General features: G+C 37.4%; 1 long non-coding RNA gene across 2 annotated transcripts in view; it reads left to right on the top strand.

Moving 5' to 3' along the window:
- Positions 1-16,965, top strand: part of LOC135847210 (uncharacterized) — a 42,269-nt gene extending 25,304 nt beyond the window's left edge. For both annotated transcript variants that reach the window (XR_010559113.1, XR_010559114.1), the window contains exon 4: positions 16,719-16,965. This is a non-coding gene — a long non-coding RNA (uncharacterized LOC135847210). The remainder of the gene's footprint in view (positions 1-16,718) is intronic.
- Positions 16,966-19,484: the final 2,519 nt, after the last annotated feature.

Here is a 19,484-nt window from a genome sequence, read left to right on the forward strand (position 1 = left end):
GGGATTATACATTTCTGAAATGTCTGTAGTATATTTAAGACACCTCGGTATTTTTCGGCAAGAATCGTGGTTTCGTTCTCCTTCAAATTTTGAACAATATCGAATGCAAGGTTATTTTGGAATTTTCTTATCTCACGATCATCAGAATGTTGCCAAATGGGGTTTATCTCAACAAGAGTTTCTCTGTTTTCGTCAGTTAGTTTCAAAGTTTTTGTTTCAAGTTCTCTCAAGATTTTTCCCAGTTTTTGTCGGTTTGACATTCCTAATATGATGAAGTAAATCAATTCTTCTTCCATTTCGTTTTGAAGCACGACTGAATTTTGGTGGATTTGGGTTTGTAACGTGGAGTAAATTTCTGAGTTTTTTATAAGCATTACACAGTTGAGATCAGAGTACCCTAGCAGTCTAGTTTGTGCAAAGGCTTCATTTTTAAATTTTTCTCTTTCGTCTTTGAATAGAATCGGAAATGACCTAGGGTAACTCCATATTCGGTTCTCATCATCGACTGCTTGAATCGTTCTTATCATGAGCATTCCGACATATGAAGTTTTATTCATTTCTCCTGATTTTATTTTTTCCTTGCATACTTCATGTATATATCTCTCATACGCATACACGCTATCTAGAGCCACATAGGACACTTTTTCTGAGACTAGATATACATATATTTCATTATCAAAGTTCAATTTAAATACTTTATTGCTGTTTATTGAAGAGTGTATCTGCAATCCCGACTCGTACAATATTGGGTGACCTCCATTTCGCATCGGTCTGGTAAGGTAATTTTGCCTTTGAGATGTTGCTGTTTTTCCTTGATTACCTTTTTCCTGTAAAGTTTCATCCTATGAGTTTCTCTTTAGAGATTCCAAAATTATTCTACGCATTTTCTTTATGGGGTCTTTCCTTCATCATAATTTTTCATACTTCTTAAAATTTTCAAAATTTCATCATTTTTCCTTTTTAGCAAGGATTATTGCTACAACTGGGTGATCAATCCTGCTGTGGCTCCTCGCTAGAGGCAAATCTAGAATACCTCAGAAAATGTAAGTTTTTTAGACGTCTTTATTTTTCAAAAATTTTCAATTTTTCATTTTATCGTTTTATCGCGTGATTTTTTTTTTATCTTCAGTTTCACTACTTTCTTCGTTATCAGTTTCGTTATTTTGGGGTTCTTCGTTTCTTTGATGGTATTTCTTTAGTCTTCGTACATGTACAGTATCTTCAGTCATTTTCCCCCTGATAGGTAATTCAATTTTGTAGTTTTCTTCTGATATTTTTTCCTTCACTTCATAGGGCCCTAAGAATTCTTTATAAAATTTTCCCTGTTGAATTGGATTTTTCAACATTACTTTTTCCCCAACTTGAAAAGAAACTTGTTTACGATTTTTGTCGTAGTTTCTTTTCATTTTTTCATTAGCGTTTTCTACTAATTTTGGAATTTGTTCTCTAATTTCTCTGAGTTTCTCAATTTTTCCTAGTCTGCTCTCATTCTCATCTATCCCTAGTTTGTTCAAAATTGGTGAGTTGGGCGTTTGACCAAACATTAGAAAGTATGGGCTTAGACCTTTCAAACTTTCAATTGGACTTGCATTATACGAAAATGTCACAAATGGGATATAATTTGCCCACTTTGTTGGGTTGTCTGCCACATACGATTTTAAAACCTCACACAGTGTTTGATTTGTCCTTTCACAGGCTCCTTGTGTCTGTGGAGCATAGGCTGTACTAAAATATAATTTAATTCCCAAGCTTTTGCAATTGTCTATCAATTTTTGATTTTTAAAATGCGTTCCCCTATCAGTTGTGATTTTCTTTGGACATCCAAAAGTCGTGATAATTTCATCCAAAAATTTTATCACTGCGTCGGCATCTGCGGTTTTCACGGCCTTTGAAAAGGCATACTTCGTGGACTTACAGATACCTACTAGTATGTAATTTTTCCCTTGGCTAGATGGTAAAGGGCCCACAAAATCGAATTCTACATGAGCTAAAATTGATGTGTCCTCAAGTGGTATGGGTCTTAACAAACCAGTTTTTTTTCCTCGTTGACGCTTGGTTTCTTGGCAAATTTGACATGTTCGAATGTAGGTTTCAGTATCCTTTCTAATACTTTCCCAATAAAATTTTTCTTTGGTTTTTTCGAGTGTTTTGTATAAGGCAAAGCGACCTCCTCCTACTGGAGAATCATGGTAATTTTCAAGAATTTTATTTTGAAGACTTTTTGGAGCAACAAGTAGTTTTTTCAAACCTTGGGGAGAATCAATTTTATATTTCAAAATTCCATTTTCAATTAAATGGTTTCTACTTTTTTTATATAGGTTTTCGAGGGATTTGTTCTTTTTACCATTTTTTATATCAATCATTTTTTTACAAAATTCATCTTTTTCTTGTTCATTTTTCAAATCAAAAGGGTCATCATTTGGATTAATATTGTCAATTATGGTTCTGCTTAGGGTATCAGGTACAATATTGTCTTTACCTTTTTTGTGTTTGATTATGAAATCAAAATCTGATAATTTCATAATTAATCGCGCCATCCGTGCTGATGGCTCTTTCATGTTTCGGAAATGTGTCAGAGCCATATGGTCTGTATAAACTACAAATTTTATGCCATAAAGGTATTCTCGAAAATGTAACAGTGTCTCAATTAGAGCAGTCATTTCAAGGTCATAAGCTGAGTATTTTTTCTGGTTGCCTTGAAGCTTTTTTGAGTAATATGCTACTGGGTGTTTTTCACCTTTTTCGTTAACTTGATGCAAAACTCCTCCTACAGCTATGGCTGACGCATCAATTTCTACAATTGTCTCCCTATCTTCTTTATACAAAGCCAGAACTGGTGCTGTGCATAACAGCTTTTTTAAATGATTGAAACTTTCTTCAGCTTTTTCGTTCCAATCAATTTTTTCATTGCTTTTTGGGTCTCCTTTTGTTAGGTCAGATATAGGAGCCGCTATTTGCGCAAAATTTCTTATAAATTTTCGATAATACCCACATACTCCCAGAAATGATTTTGCTTGTTTGACGGTTTTTGGTCTTTTAAAATTTTGAATTTTTTCGGTATTTTTCTCTGTGGTTACAATTTTTCCACCATTTACTTTATGGCCCAAAAGTTCTACCTCGTTATAAAAAAAATGACATTTTGACGTTTTCAATTTCAAATTTAATTTTCTCAAACGTTTGAGTGTTTCTCTTAAATTTTCCAAAGCTTCCTTAAATGTTTTTCCAAAAGTGCAGATATCATCCATATACGCCACTACACGCGCATATAGAATATCTCCTAACGCATCAGTAACTGCTGCGCTGAATGCAGCTGGAGAATTTTTTAACCCTTGGGGTAAGACTGTGAATTCGTATAACTCGTTATCGATAATTATGGCTGTGATATGTTGATCCTCCTCCTTTATGGGGATTTGGAAAAACCCTTGGTTGGCGTCCATGACACAAAAATATTCAGATCCTACTAATGCCATAAATATAGCCTCAGCACGGGAGACAGAATTTCGATCAGTATGTATTTTTTCGTTTAACTTCTGAAAATTGCACAGTAGCCTAAAGTCACCTCCTGGCTTTCTTTTTACAAATGCAGGAGATGCGTATGACGATTTACTTTTTTTTAAAATGCCTGCTTTTACCATTTTCGTAATCAGAGCTTTTAGCTCTCGCCTTTCTACAGGTGCAAGTTTATAGCCTCGTGTAAATACTGGTTTTTTGTCGCTAAGTTTTATGGGATAAGGTTCTATATTAGCTCTTCCTACTTTCAGTGGATCAGAAGTAAATAAGTCGATAAACTCACTCAGCACACCTTCAACCTGTTGTTTTTGAGCTTTTTCTAAATTTGGGTTAATATCGAGTTTTTTCCCTTCTGCGTCACAAAGTGTATCTTTTTCACCTTTTCCTACTTGATGATTCACGTTGAGAATTTTTTGTGGAGTAATTAAATTGATACATGTACCTGGTTGAATAATTTCATAATCTGTTGTGAAGTTATAAATGAAGGTGACGTTACCTTCTTCTTCTTCTTCGACTGTCATTTTTGCAATTCTCTGATTAGGATAAATTTTTTTCATTGTGGGCGAATTATTTATAATTTCGATACCTATTGCATTTTCTTTGACATTGTGTTTGTTTACAGTTAATCCACTTCGCGTTGCGAAATATTTCAGAGGGTGGATTGTAACAGTATCATCCGTAAGGTTACTCTTGTTATTTACAAAAAATATTGACTTTTGCTTAGGTGGTATAATTACATCATTCGTTGCGAAAATTTCACCATCTTTGTTTACCTGGAAGATATTTGTGTCGTGGCTGACATCCTTTATCCATTTTTTGTCAATTTCGAGCAAAACTCTATTGTGACTAAATCCTATTTCCAAAAATTCCCTCATGAAATCGATCCTAGCTCTATATTGCATTAAAAAATCAATACCTAACAACATTTCTGCTGAAAGCCCTCTTATAATATATGCCTTAATTTTGAATTTTTTCCCATTAATGATTATTTGTGAATTTACAGTGCCCATAATTTCAATTGTATCATTACAACAACCACCTACCTTCAATGAGGTTTTTTCTAAAATTAAATTTTTATCTACTACCTTATCACTAATGCACGTAATATTACTACCAGTGTCAACCACTGCATTTATATTTTTCCCACTTAATTCTAAGGTTACGTTTATTTGAAAATTGGGGGCATTATGCGAATTTATTCTAGTGAAAGCCCTTTTCCTAACATCCTCATTTTCGATTTTTTCTATACATTTTTTCACTTCATTTTCCTCAGTTTTTTCTGCATTCTCACTTATGTCGTTTTTCTCACACTTTTTTACGACAATTTTTTCAGACTTTTCTATATTTTTATTTACATCACTTTTTTCATTTGTTTTTTCGAAAATGTCCCCAATTTTCTCATCTATTCGTTTTTTTTCTCGTCCTGTTTTTTTTCTTGTTTTTCAAATTGTTGTCCACCGTTTTTATTATCATACCAAGAATTTGGCCTTCGATAACCGCCTCGAAAACCTCTATAATTGCCCCTATAACCACCTTGATCTCCTCGATAATGATCTCCTCTATAGTTATTACCTCGGTAATTGTTGCCTCGATAATTGTTTCCTCGGTAATTAGATCCTCTATAGTTATTTCCCCGATAATTATTATTGTAACCTCCTCGATATCCTCTATTGTTATTCGGTCTCCAGTTATTTCGTCCTCTGTATGGTCTGTCACTTTGGGTATGTGTACTGTATATTTTCGTTTCGTTTTTTACGTCTAATTTTTTAATTTTTTCTATTGCCTCCTGTAATTCTCTCTCACTAACCTGTTCCTGTATCAACTTCCTATATTCGATTTTTCCAATGTTTTGGATTAACTCTTCGATTGTATCGTTGTTCATTATTGCCACTGTATCAATCATGTCCTTTGGGAGTCCTTTAATGATGTATTCGCACAGTTCAGGCTCTTGCATGTTTGGATTTAGCTGAATACACCAATCTCTCATCTCATTTACATAGGTTAATAGGTCCTCGTCCTCCTTGTATCTCCGTTTGCTGATCTTATTTTTAATTAGGATCCCCTGCGGTTTGAATTGCGCAATTATCCTATTTTTCAGTTCTTCATAGGATGTGATGTTTTTAATTTTTTTAAGGTAGGCATACGTATTGTATGCCTTTCCTTCTAAATATTCGGGGAGGTACTTTATTTCTTCTTTGTCGGTTAATTTCCTAGCTTTATAAGCTGCCTCAAATCTATCGAAAAATTCTTCTACATCTCCTTCACCCTTATACGCTCCTACTTTAAAATTCCTATCACCCATTTCGTCTTCGCTACTTTCACTTTCACTACTCTCACTTTCACTACTTTCTTTTTCACTAGTTTTAATTTCGTTATTTTTTATATTTTCTAAGTTATCTTTTATTTCCTCGTTTTGGTTTTCGATAGTTTTGGCTGGTTTTTTCGTTTCGTCAAGTTGTTCGTTTTGTTTTTCGTCACGTTTTTCGTCAAGTTTTTTTGGCGTTTTTAAGCTATCTAGAATTTCGTTGATGTTTGGGACCGCCCAATTGCGTTCTACAGTATTCAAAAATTCTTCAATTTTTCCCCACTCAGACGTTTCCCTTTTCTTTGGGATGTCTGAGAAGATTTCTTCTAGTTTTTCACCTATTTCGGGAAAAGTTCGCACAAATTTTCGTAATCTTCCCCTCAAATTGTCTAAAGTCCCTTCTGAGTTTATTTTGTAGACCTGTAAAAGTTTTTCTAATTCTGGTTTTCTCAACTCGTTAATCCATGAGGTTTTGATTTGATCCATATAAAAACTACCAGAGGTACAAAAAGCTTAAGACCAACTCGAAAAAACACATAGTAATGTCCAAAACGTAATATTGGGGGAGGGAGGATATTCTGATTTTGACTAGTTTAAAAATAACAATACCATTTTTATTTTATTTTTGTTCAACTGCGTCTTGGATTCTAATACTGGCGAAATTCCCTTTGGTTTTGGTTCAACTGGCAAAATTCTCCTTCAACGTGTTGTTTTTGGGCAGCAAAGATTTATTGGATCACAACGAGTTGTTTTTGAACAGCAACAATTTTTGGGCAGCAACGAGTTGTTTTTGGACAGCAACGATTTATTGGACCACAACGAGTTGTTTTTTTGAACAGCAATAATTTTTGGGCAGCAACGAGTTGTTTTTGGACAGCTCCGATTTTTGATCAAAACTTTGGATAGGAACGACCTTGGACAGCTGCGATTTTGGACCAGGATTTCAGACAGCAACAATTTTCGGCAAAGATTTTGGTCAGGAACAATCTTGGACAGAGGGTCTGAGTCACGAAAAATTATACCCGTTGGTCCAAGTGATAATAGTTGAATTGTTGGGGGAGCTCTTCAATTTGTCTTTATTCCAAAAAGACTGGACAAAAATTCACGTAGAGATTCCAAACGAATGTGTTACAAAGAATAATCACCATACAGGCTTCATTTCACATCAACTGCGTAAATATTGAGGTTGATTCAGGGACTGGCCACAATTCCAATAATTATAACGAATGTAGAGACTTCCAGTGGTATTCTTTATTCATCTAACATGGACAGCTTTCGATGACGATTTTGACACACCCAATCATCCAAAATTATTCAAATTATTACGAAAATTCAGTAGTTTGACACGATGGGACGTAGCTGCGTAATTTAGGGGTTACTTGGGCGCCAATTGTAACTCCGCCCCTTCGCACCAAAGTTGATAATAACGTATTCGACTTTACGCACAAGCAAATAGATCATAAGTCACTCAGCAGTATTTTCGACACGAATATCACAGTTACCAAAATTATCATATATTTACACGCATTCGAACAAGATAGATATTTCCTCCGATTAGATACAGGTAACATCAACGTTTTTTCGATTCACAATATAATATACACGATTCAATTTTTCTATTCGGTTATTATTACGAGGAGGCGGATAGTTGTTTCTTCTACTTTAATTATTTCGCGACTAATCGTTCATTAGCGCCAGGCGCTATGCCTGGGCTATCCACCTCGCCCTTGAACGTGCGAATGTACCGTTATGTTTATCAATCAAACCACATATCGGTACTTTTTGTTGTGGAATTTTTCGTGATGTTTTTTTATACATTTCCTACTCGCATTTCTGTACGTGACAGTTGATACAGCGGTACAGGATACGACTCTAACTCTACATTCCGTCGAGAATGATGAGTTTACTACCATTCGACAAGTAGTGACCACCGTAGTCACTACTGAAGCGATCGAAACAACCGAGCCGGCACACCTCGTTGGTACTTATGATCTGACTAATGAGAGTCCTCGCAACGACGAAGAATCTCAACAGCCAGTATCACCACACACCGAAGCAGCGCTCCTCGATGAAGGAGTACAGCAAACGGGCGTACCGGCAATCGAACCTTCAAATGACGATGAAGGTGAAGACGACGAGGAGGATGAAGACGACGAAGATCTTTAAACCAACTCGCGTTTTCTTTATAAATAGTTCAAAAATTTTTTTTTTGTTTGTTTTGTTTCGATCGTATCTCGTTTTCTTACATTTGCCAAAACGCACTGTCGTAGTAGTAATAAGCTATACTGTATGATTTTTTTGATATCAGAATACAAGATTTTGAATCAATGTTTCTTTTCATTTACTTTGTCGAAACTATTTTGATTACAGCAATGAATATTCAAGAACGCTGGTGTGCCTTCAATGATATTTATTATATACTGCGCTTTGTTGACAGATTAGTGCACGCATTCACAGTAACGTATGCCTTATCTGAAAAAACTAGATACATGAGTATTAAACGTCATAATCAAGATGACTGTTTCTATGTATCTACAACAACACGCTCAATCGAACTCGATAAAGAATATTTCATTTTATGGTTCGCACTGCTGTTACTCTACGCAGACTTAATTTGGCAAATTTACAACATTGAAAGCTCACAATCGTCGAATTGTTGAAACTTTCAATACATCAACTTTCGAACTTCTCTAACAGGAGTTGATCGAAAAATAGAATTATATCCCAATCGTCGAATTGGTGGTCTTTTCTCTATGTTACAAACTCGTCGTAGTTTGTTGAGTTTTTTACTGCCAATTCTAATACTTTATATTTTTTCAACAGTATCGAAAAAATGGTTTGCGTATCGAAAATGCCAGTAGGGCATTCGTTCCGAAAGCCGTCGTTGGACGTGTTACACGAGCCAGTCCGAGGCAACGAAGTTCCAGTCCGACCATGGCCAATTATTCCACCGTGGCACCCAGTGTTGAGACGTTTACTCGCACCGAACGATGACACCGTCGAGCGTCGTCAAAGGTTCCAGCCAAATATTCTCACTCACCGACCGCCAACTCCGGAAGCAACCGACATTATCACGGTAATGCCAAACGGCGAAGAGCGGCGATATTATGAGATCACCCGCAATGCCAACGACGAGCCGCAACTTCAACCAATCCTGGGACCGGCACATGCGACCGATCAGCGACAAATCGCCTGGACTCAGGTCCATCGACAACCAACGGTGCGTCCCCACAACCGCTACGATTCCATCGTCGATGAGATACTCCAGTCTCGGTATGAGCCCGAGCCGAACACAGAATTCAATCGTCTACCGCTCAACGAAGCGCCGACGGCACATCCGTTCACGATCCAATTGGAACGAGTCACCGCGCCGCTTACTTACGTCGATGACATTCGAATTGCACCGCAATGACCAGTTTTTTCGATACTACCATTGTAAATTTTTCTTTGTAAATAATTTTTTTTTTTTTTTGTTTTTTGCATTTTGTATTTTCTTTGTCAAACCTGCCTGCGTGCAGATATTTCAAAGTTTTTTCTTATTACTCTCATCATGGCTGTTTTATTATATCATGTTAGAATTACTTTTCTTTTGTTTTTGAATAACATACTTGCGTGTATGAATTCGCTAATTGTTTTCCTTTGTATTTACTTTTAGAAGATTTCAAACGTGATTGTCGTATCACCGTGATGATATTCTGTTCCTTTTGTTAGTATTAATGATTTTGTTATTTTTTGTACATATTTTTGTTCAGTTCCTTTCATTCCTTTTATTGTTTTTTGTAATTTGACCCAGTGATGTGTTTTGTCACTTTAAAATTATGTTCTAGTATTAATTTTGTTAATCTTTGAGTATTTGTATATAGTTCCCAGAAGTTCGTTACTACCTCGTCGAAGATAGAAGCGACCTCATTAGTAATAGTATTATTTGTTTGATTGTTTGCACTTTCGAAGAGTTTTTTACTTTACATTTTCTCTTTTCTGTTCTGCAAACCCTTAATGCAATATCGCCGTATATTGCAATTTATTAAGCGTGATGACAACTCGTTGAAGTTATCTCACGTGAGTACCAATCGCCGAATTGGTACTACATACCCGTGCAAACTCGAAGAATTGATTTGCTAGAATCGATTGTCACGCAGTCTGATACTTTACCACCTCAGGATAAGATGGCGCATGAATCGACAAACAGGTTGATACTGTAAGCCGCAAAGTCTCTTTGAACGATATATGCAACACAACAGGTGTAGCAAGTTTGAAGAGCACTCTTTTTTGTCCTGGTTGACATAGGATGCGTCGTCGAACGCAACCATTTATTTATTAATTTATTGGACCGCAGCCCTCAACAGCAACAACGGGTCAGTTGAATGCGCATTATCCGACATTCAGGTTGGAAATGTAAGTCGCTCGCTCTCACAAGAACATTAAAATAATAGGTACTCTGCCTAGGCACGAATCGGATACGCGATACCTATCGAGGCGCTGTCTCTCTAGAATCATAGATTGAGGCGAGTTCGCGTAATCCGAACGCGACCTAAAATGAGGTATCAGCAAGGACCGCCGTCCAACCGAGACGGCGCGAGTTCCAATGGACAGAGTTCCGATGGCTCCTTGTTGGTACTGCTTTGAAGAAGTAACGCAAGAACGTTACAAATGTTCAGAGAGCTAAATGAATTACCGCGATGGTATTCGGGATTACCGTGGTGTAGTCCCTTTAAAAGATAAACTGACTTTCCTCTCAAATAAAACGATCAGTTGCAAAGCGCCTTCTCCGACATTCAGGTTGGAAATGTAAGCCGCAAGTCTCCTAAAAGAACATTAATTTAATAGGTACTCTGCCCTGGTATCGCAGGATATAAAGAAGCGACGGATTCGCGTTGTTTTCCTCGTGTTTTGTTGATACCTAAAACGACAACAGGTACTCTGCCTGGGTAATACCGAAGTGGCTGTTAAAATCCTGCACGATTTTTTCGGAAACTTTGGGCCATTACCAAAAAGACAACAGGTACTCTGCCTGGGTAAACACCCACTATTTTTTCAACGCTGGGTGTTATTACCAAAAAATGACAGATAGTATCTCCACGAGGTGATACAATGTTCAGGGAGCACAATTACCGCGATGGTAATTAGAACTACCGCGGTGTAGTTCTCACACGATAAACTGATCGAGTCTTTCGAGCCATAGGAAAACGATCGTCGAATCGTATCTGAAAGCTCATTTCGGCCTTGTCACCTTGCTTGTAATGACAACCAGTTGAAGTATGCGCTTTAATCGACTATCAGGTCGGATTTTGTAAGCCGCTCGTAACACCTCCACTAGGAGCATATTAATAATTGGTTCTCTGCCACGGTACATCTATGCGCCAAGATGTTGAGAAATTGAGACATGTCACCATCAAATCGCGAGATCTTGAGGAGACTTGTGCTCAAAGACTTCTTCACCTTTGGGCTGTGTAGATGATATTACCGAAAATAGACCGTAACACACCAGGTGTTATATTGGTATGCTCGGAGAGTTTATTTTTGCCATATTGGTATATGCAACTACCGTCGAGTAGATGCAAGGTATTATTCAAACTGGCTCACAATTACAGCAAGTTCAAAATTGGTAAATTAGTGGTCAAGGTTTACGAACCCTTTACACCCTGAAAAAAGGACATGCTATTAATTGGTACTCTGCCATGGAGGCATACCATGCCGACAACCTTGCGCAATGCAGCTTGTTCGAGAGCACGGTATTGCCATCTCCATTGCCAATGGAGAGAACCGCCTGAAGGGCGTTTGTTCTCACAATCATTGGCGATGTGAGCCAAAAATGAACTGTAACACATAAGGTGTTATATACGCATGTTCAAATCAGGAAGACCGCTGATCAGCACTCTTGGTCGTCGAACCAATTGAAACCCATCCAAAGGACATGCACTATTTCGGTTCTCTGCCTCGGTGGTTCCCACCTTGATCTGGAGTCGGTCAGGTTCCCGGCCAGACGACTCACAAGTGGTGAAATCACCGAAAAAGATGGTGCTCTGCCTCGGTACTCACCTACCTAGTCAGCAAGCGGATACTTGTAACGTTACTCGAAGAAACAGACTCGGACAGTAACAGTTTACGGTTTCGCAGAAGACGAAGTAGTGAAGTTACCGAAAATGACCACGCGCCCATTCGCTGGAAAATAAATTGTTGTATTTGTCCCAGCGACTTGGCGATTGGAATCGAAAAGTAACATAGAAGATGTTGCAAGTATGTCCGAATGGGATGCTGACACCTAGGGAATTGAGAGGAACTTGGTAGCATGGTTTACGAACCATTTTTAAGAGCCGCATAAGAACATATTAATAATTGGTACTCTGCCACGGTACGCACCCCGTATCTGGAAGAAATCAGGCATGGTCCTGGAGGATTCCGCGGGTGATGACGTTACCGAAAAGGACAGGTACGCTGCCTGATAATGCCATGACTTGCACGGAACCGGTTACGGGTTCCAGCATGAGATGTAGCGATGACTACCTTTCTGCAAGTCATGACACACACGAAACCGATGACACAGCTTCAATTAAAGAAGCCAGTTTCTTTTCGTAGTTGGTGTTGTTCGAGCTTTCGTGTTATCAAAAATGCCAATTTTAACACAATTAAAGTGTTATAATATGTTCAGACGGACAACGCTGCAAGAAGGATATACTATAATAACAGGTTTCCCAGCCTGCGAATCCTCTGCGAGAATTGCAGAAATCGCTGTGTCATTATTTTGCATATCGATAATCGCGATCCGGCAGGCACGTGCCATTTTTCGCATTATCAACCTCAAAAAATGACAGATTTCTTGCAGACGTCGCAGTGAGCGATTTCGAAAAATGGACGTAACATACAAGATGTTACATATACATATATCCAATGCAGCGAGGCTACCAAGCACAAAATTTGAAATTTGAATACCATTCTTTGATTATTACGCGGTACCACCTATACATGAACCTGTTGCTGGGCCTTGATGGTCGATTAATTTATTTTCTCTTGTCTAAGTTATTCTTTACCGTATGCCTCTGCCATTCTCATCGTAGAAACGCAGGGGGGCAGGGGGACAGCTCCGCTGCCACGTACATGCATAGTATATCATGTTTTTATCCGTGCTTTTCTCCGCTGGTTACGCCATCGAGCAAACCTCAGAGGGGCATATGTGATATACTACTATGCCGTACGTGGTATGTATAGGGCTCGCCCACATGGTAACACTGCGTTGCACTAAGGCAACACTGCGTTGTATTCTCGTCAGCTAGCCATACGAGCCAAGCGACGAGAGTACAGAACGCCAGTAACTTGTCCGAGTCGACGCGGGTATGTTATTCACGGTTAATGGGTTAATGCAGCTCCGGCTGTTTGCATTTAATTATAAGTTTTTACTCTCGAGTGTTAAGTGTTATGTTTAGTGCTTTAGTTTTAGTTAGTTATTAGTGAAACCATTTAATAGACGAGAAGGAGTGATGATCTACTCGTCGCCACTCTGGGTAAGTACTTGCACATGTCAGTGTGAATAAGTTAGATCTCCTTGCCAGAGGAGATCACTTATCCAAACCTACACCAACGTGTGTATTTAATTATAAGAAAGTGTCATGTTAACGAGTATATTTGCATATAAGATACAAATGTACTAAACCTGTAACGTGTTGTTAATATTGCACACATTAAATATTATTCTTGTGTATAACTTGTTATTATTTATGGTGTGTATGATCATTTGTTAAGAGTGTAAAAGCAACCTTTTCCTACCCACGCCCTAGCCGAGCATGTGAGGTATTCTGGTGAGTATTTAGTAGAAATACTCTAAGGGATATTTCTAGGAAACAACACATAGCAATCACAATCGATAAGTACATCTACCTATCACTGCTTAAGTCAATTTACCCTCTTACAGATAGAGAAAAAAGTTTGAAACAAAAGTTGTAGAGTGTGAAAAATTGAACCATTTTCGCTGATCGGATTTTGAAACCGGTTCATTAATTTGCAACCAGTTATCAAAAATTACCTAAAAATTGGAGATCAAGAAAAAAGCATGAAAGCAAAAGTTGTGGGACATGAAAAATAACACAATTCTGTTCAATCACATTTTGAAACCGGTTCTGGTAAATGGCTAATCAACTTGCAACCAGGTAACTTTTTACTGCTTTCTGCGAATTAATGAACTAGTTTCAAAATCTAATCAGCAAAAACGGTTCAATTTTCCACGCTTTAGGTACAACTTTTGTTTCAAGTTTTTTTCTCTATCTTTAATTTGTAGGTGATTGTCCAAAACTGACAGCTATAATGCAAATCAATGAACCGGTTTCAAAATGTGATTGTGATTGAACAGAATTGTGTTATTTTTCATGACCCACAACTTTTGTTCCAAGCTTTTTTCTCGATCTACAATATTTAGGTAATTTTTGATAACTGGTTGCGAATTAATGAACCGGTTTCAAAATCCGATCAGCGAAAATGGTTCAATTTTTCACGCTCTACAGCTCTTGTTTCAAGCTTTTTTCTCTATCTATAACTTTTAGGTGATTGTCAAAAACTGGTTGCTAAATACGAAACAATGAACCGATTTCAAAATGTGATTAGACAGAATTGAGTAATTTTTCACGCTCTGCAACTTTTGTTTGGAGCTTTTTTCTCCATCTACAATTTTTGGGTATTTTTTTCAACTGGTTGCAAATTAATGAACCGGTTTCAAAAAATTCCTATCACGTTTTTATCTCCTTAGTGTGTAGAATACATTGCGCCAATAAAAACCAGTTTGAATTTTTTGACCAAACTGGTTTTTCAATTTGTGGACACCCTGTACAAGGGCCTGAAATTTTCAAGGTCGCTTTTGAAAGCCCTTATTGTTTCCTACTCAACTTCGCTTCAATCATCATATGGAAACAACGCCTCGTTTGTGAGGGGACATCATGCCTTGCGACATTACGTGTTGCCATATTTCCTATTCCCCTATCTGTCTATGTGTAGAGTTACTCCTATATGAGATTCCCCTACTTGGGATGGGAGAGATACGATTAATTAGGAGATGGCAAGATGTAGCATCGAGCCATCGAGTTCGAGATGCTCTCATCACTTCAAGTTTTATCTTGGTTCTATCATCTACTCTTGCTAAGGTGCATAGAACAGTCCGCGTCGTCGTGGGTGAGCTTGAATCTTATATTCATCTCACATGTCGAGCCTGATCATCTCGCGTTAAACCCAGCTTCGATAATTTGCTAAAGCGTGCTTTTGTTGTTAATAAGAATTTTATATCGATTAATTGCTAATACTACCCACGGGCTATACAATAATCGTTATATTCGCGCATCGCAACATATAACACCAATGGTCGTAAGTAATCATCTTCTTCCATAATTAATATGTTAATATGAATTTATTTACCTGTTATTTCTAGGATACAAATAATTAATTATATCTATTATTTGTGGCGTAGTTATAAGGTGTGTATTACAATTATATCGAATACACGGAGTATCTAACTAGGTGTTGTTATTCTTCTAATTTATTTATTTAGGCGCTAAATGAATAAATGTAGATAGGTGAATTATTAGAGTTCTGACCCCTAATTAGGTGCTAATACACCCCTATGATAGGTCCTCGGACAGATCATAGACGGATTTATGTAAGCTTATCTTATCTTAAATGAAACCCCGATTGAGTCTATCCAGGCAATTATTCTCCATCAGATTCTAAGGTCTTTACATTGGCACCCTATTTAAAATATTTTCTATAGGTGTTTATTATGGATCTTATCGTCTTCCTTCATTTATTATAAGTTAAGACTTTACACGTTTACCAAAAACAATAATTTACGCAAGAATCCATTTTACCCACCCCCCTTCTCGATAAGTTTTTTCAAGTTTTGACCACGACCCACCTCAAATTTTTTTTGAAAAAAGTATATGTTTTTTAGGGGTCAAATACACACTTGAAAATGATATTCCCATTTTTGTGCCGAATCATAGTAAAAAAAAAAACATTTTGAGGAGAAAATATTGGGGAGGGGGGAGTGAAAATTTTTGTGGGGATACCTCTTATGAATTTTGACAATATACTGAAAAATTAAAAAAATCGTTCCACATGAGGCTGAGAAAATAATTTTTATTGTAATTTCAGAAAAGGGGGGGGGGGGAGTCTGGGAGTTTGAAACTTTCCTGGCGGAAGGTGCTCAATGGTACCCCTACCCACCTTCCATGCAAATATCAACCCTGAAGCTCTCTGCGGCAAATTCACCCTACTTATCCACCTACTTTTAGCCTTTCGTCAATTTCCGTAAGTCTGATTTTTTTCATCTCTCAAAATAGGTACTGCAGAAGTGTTAATAACAAATTTCAGACCTCTAGGTGAAAGAGAAGTGAAGCCAGGGGACAGGGGTTTTCAAAAAATGGTTATTTGAAAAAAAATCTTTACTTACCTTGCATAAAAAAAACTTCAAGTACAAAATGTCACCGTTTATTTTTTTTTGGGGGATGTCCCATGGCGAACCTTAGACCTCTAAGTCAAACAAGGTGAAGCCTAGTGCCTCTAAAGTATGACAACTTTAATTAAGGAACACATTTTCTTGCTATTTCTCGGCGTATAACTTCAAGTACCTACAAACAATAATGTAATCAAGCTTATTTTGATGTCCAGATGTTCCGTTACAAAAGCACTCAGGTCAACAGGGTAAAGTTAGAGGTCTTCAAAGCGTGACAATTTGAATAGAAAATACATTTTTTCCTGTTTTTTTAAAAAAAATATTACTTCAAGTAGAAAATGCCACCACTCCCTCAGCCCCTCGAACTTTACTTTCACGTCATCTTCTCCCCTAGTGGAAAAATTTCATTATTTTTGGATTTAAAACCACTGATTTCACTAACCTAACTATCGCCTAATTTTGTTCAATTTTCAGGTATCTCATTTCTGCTTTTTGTGATCACGTACAAATATTACCAGAGACTCAAGAGAAAAAATTCACAGCCTGTGTCACAGTACGCATCCGAGCCGCTTACACTAGACCACAACCCCACAGTAATTCCAATGCACGCTCCCGCATATGTGGCAAGAGCCTAAATTTTTTGTATTATTAGCCTTACATATTGCATTTAATTCAAGGTGTAACGTTTTATAAAGATTAAAATTACTTGATTTTCAAAGTTGATGAGCAAAATCATTTCTCCTTGCGAAATTCTTATAATTTCAATCGAACGTGATGTCAATCACCACGAGCAGCTAAGCAGTCCAAGCTGATGGTGTGCTCAGCCGGAATGGTCAAAAGATTATGTCTTAGAGGGTAAAAGTATACGAGGCGAATTCAAGAAGCTTTTTACAACTTGTAGTGAAATTCCATGATATGCTCGTTTTTATTAGTGTTTTACAGTTTTTTACGAAGGTATTTCAGTTGATCTTTAATTCCTTTATTTGCCTCAGCTTGATGGCAAAAATTCGATAAGGCATAGAGCGAACCCTTTTGGTTATTATTTCAGACCAAACTCTCCAAGGAGACTTGAAGGGTGGATAAACCTTGCAGTCGAATTTAATTTCATATGTAGGTCTATATTACATTGGGTACCTATACTTACGTTAGTCTTCTTCATACTGGGAAATGCAATCAACACTCGAAGGAAATGTTTTTGCCAAATTCATTACAAAGTTTAAATTAGGTGGATACTTTGATTTAAATTTTCATTTCCATCTTGTTCATTATTTACAATTTACATAATAGGTATTCGAAAAACCCGAAAGGGTGTTGTACTGTTCAGTGTTCATAGTTAGTAGCAACGTGAGAGATTTTGTAGATGTTATCTCGATTTATTTGAATTTCAAATCACAAAGAAAAATGGATTTGCAGTTATGTATATGATGAATACCATACGAGTACGTACTTACTTACGTACTGAAAAGGAAGACAGCTGAATTATTTTGCTTCTATTTTATTTTCAACATCCACAATCTTTTTGTGGTGGTTTTTATCTTTCCAAAGTCTCCATCGTTTTTTAATTTTCTTTTGTGTTTTTTCAAGGGTCCAACTCTATAGTTGCTCCATCAGATTTCTCCTGATTCAAGAAGAACAAATTTTTCTTCAAAATACCTACCACCGTAGTAAGTTATAGCTCTTAATTTATTGTACGTAGGTAATACCTTATATATGGAAGTGTTCGATGAGATGTAAAATGATATACTTATTCAATAAGGTCTATTTTGGTGAAGTAAATATGTAGTTAACTTTCGAGATCGTGAAATTTAATATTCGTCGTGGGCACAAAAATAAGAGCTTTGACTGGTAATTATCCTCGGCGTGCGCATGTCAAATTTTTCCAGCACTGTCGCTCGCTGATCTGACAAAATTGTACTTATACTTGCAAAATTATCAACAAAAAAAAAAACTAAACAAAGGGTAAGCTTTTTAAATTTGCAAATTACCTTGTGCAGAATCCTAATCCTATGAGGCTATGACTGGTGTTTGTGGCAATTTTTTTATATGTAGGTATAAATTAAATAAGATAGTGGCTAGGTGCGTATTTTTTTGAAGAAAATTTTTTGAAAAATTTTCAGTCCAGTAACTTTAGCAAAAAAATAGGGGCTATAGTGAATCTCTAGGCGGCAAGCTGATTTTTGGTATACTGGTCCATTTTGATGTCCTGAAAACGAATCCGAGTAGTCCCCAACTGTCCGAGGTGAGCTTTCCCCCAAATTGTGGATCTTAGCCCCCCAAAATAGGTTTTTGGCCAATATATCGAAAAATATCGACTCTAGCGCAAAAATGATTGAAGAATGTTGTTCTACGTTAAATTTCCGATCTATTGATATATCAACTGTCTTTCTCCCCCCAAGGGGGGTGGAACTACAACCATTCAAAAAAGGGGGGTTTCCTGAAAAATACATGAAGGATATAGGCGCCTGAGGGGGGTGAAATGGTCCCCGAAAGCGTTCGAGTTGATATCAGCATGGAAGGTGGGTCCCATCGAGAAACTTCCGCGTGAAAAATTTCAGATCGGCACCACCTCCCCTTTTTGGGGAACCCCCCTTTTCTGTAATTTCAATACCAATTTTCTCAGCCCCATTTCAACCGATTTTGAAAATTTTTCAGTATGTTATGTATATTCATAGTAGGTATCCCCACAAAAATTTTCAACCCCCTCCCCTCATATTTACCCCTCAAAATGGTGTGAAAATGTGCCTTGGGGAGGGTTGGGGGTAAAATGGAAATTTCGGGGAAAATAACTAAGTATTAATGAGTAGGGTGTCGTTTTCTTATGATTCGATACCGCTGAGCACGAATATGACGTCAGATTTTTTGCTACACTCATGTAGCCCTCTCCACAGCACATAGCCCCCTCAATTTATACTATTTGAAATAAGTTGAAAAACGCTATTTTGAGGAGTAAATATGAGGGGAGGGGGTTGAAAATTTTTGTGGGGATACCTACTATGAATATACATAACATACTGAAAAATTTTCAAAATCGGTTGAAATGGGGCTGAGAAAATTGGTATTGAAATTACAGAAAAGGGGGGTTCCCCAAAAAGGGGAGGTGGTGCCGATCTGAAATTTTTCACGCGGAAGTTTCTCGATGGGACCCACCTTCCATGCTGATATCAACTCGAACGCTTTCGGGGACCATTTCACCCCCCTCAGGCGCCTATATCCTTCATGTATTTTTCAGGAAACCCCCCT

Source organism: Planococcus citri, chromosome 5 (assembly GCF_950023065.1).
Source record: "Planococcus citri chromosome 5, ihPlaCitr1.1, whole genome shotgun sequence".
Taxonomy (NCBI): domain Eukaryota; kingdom Metazoa; phylum Arthropoda; class Insecta; order Hemiptera; family Pseudococcidae; genus Planococcus; species Planococcus citri.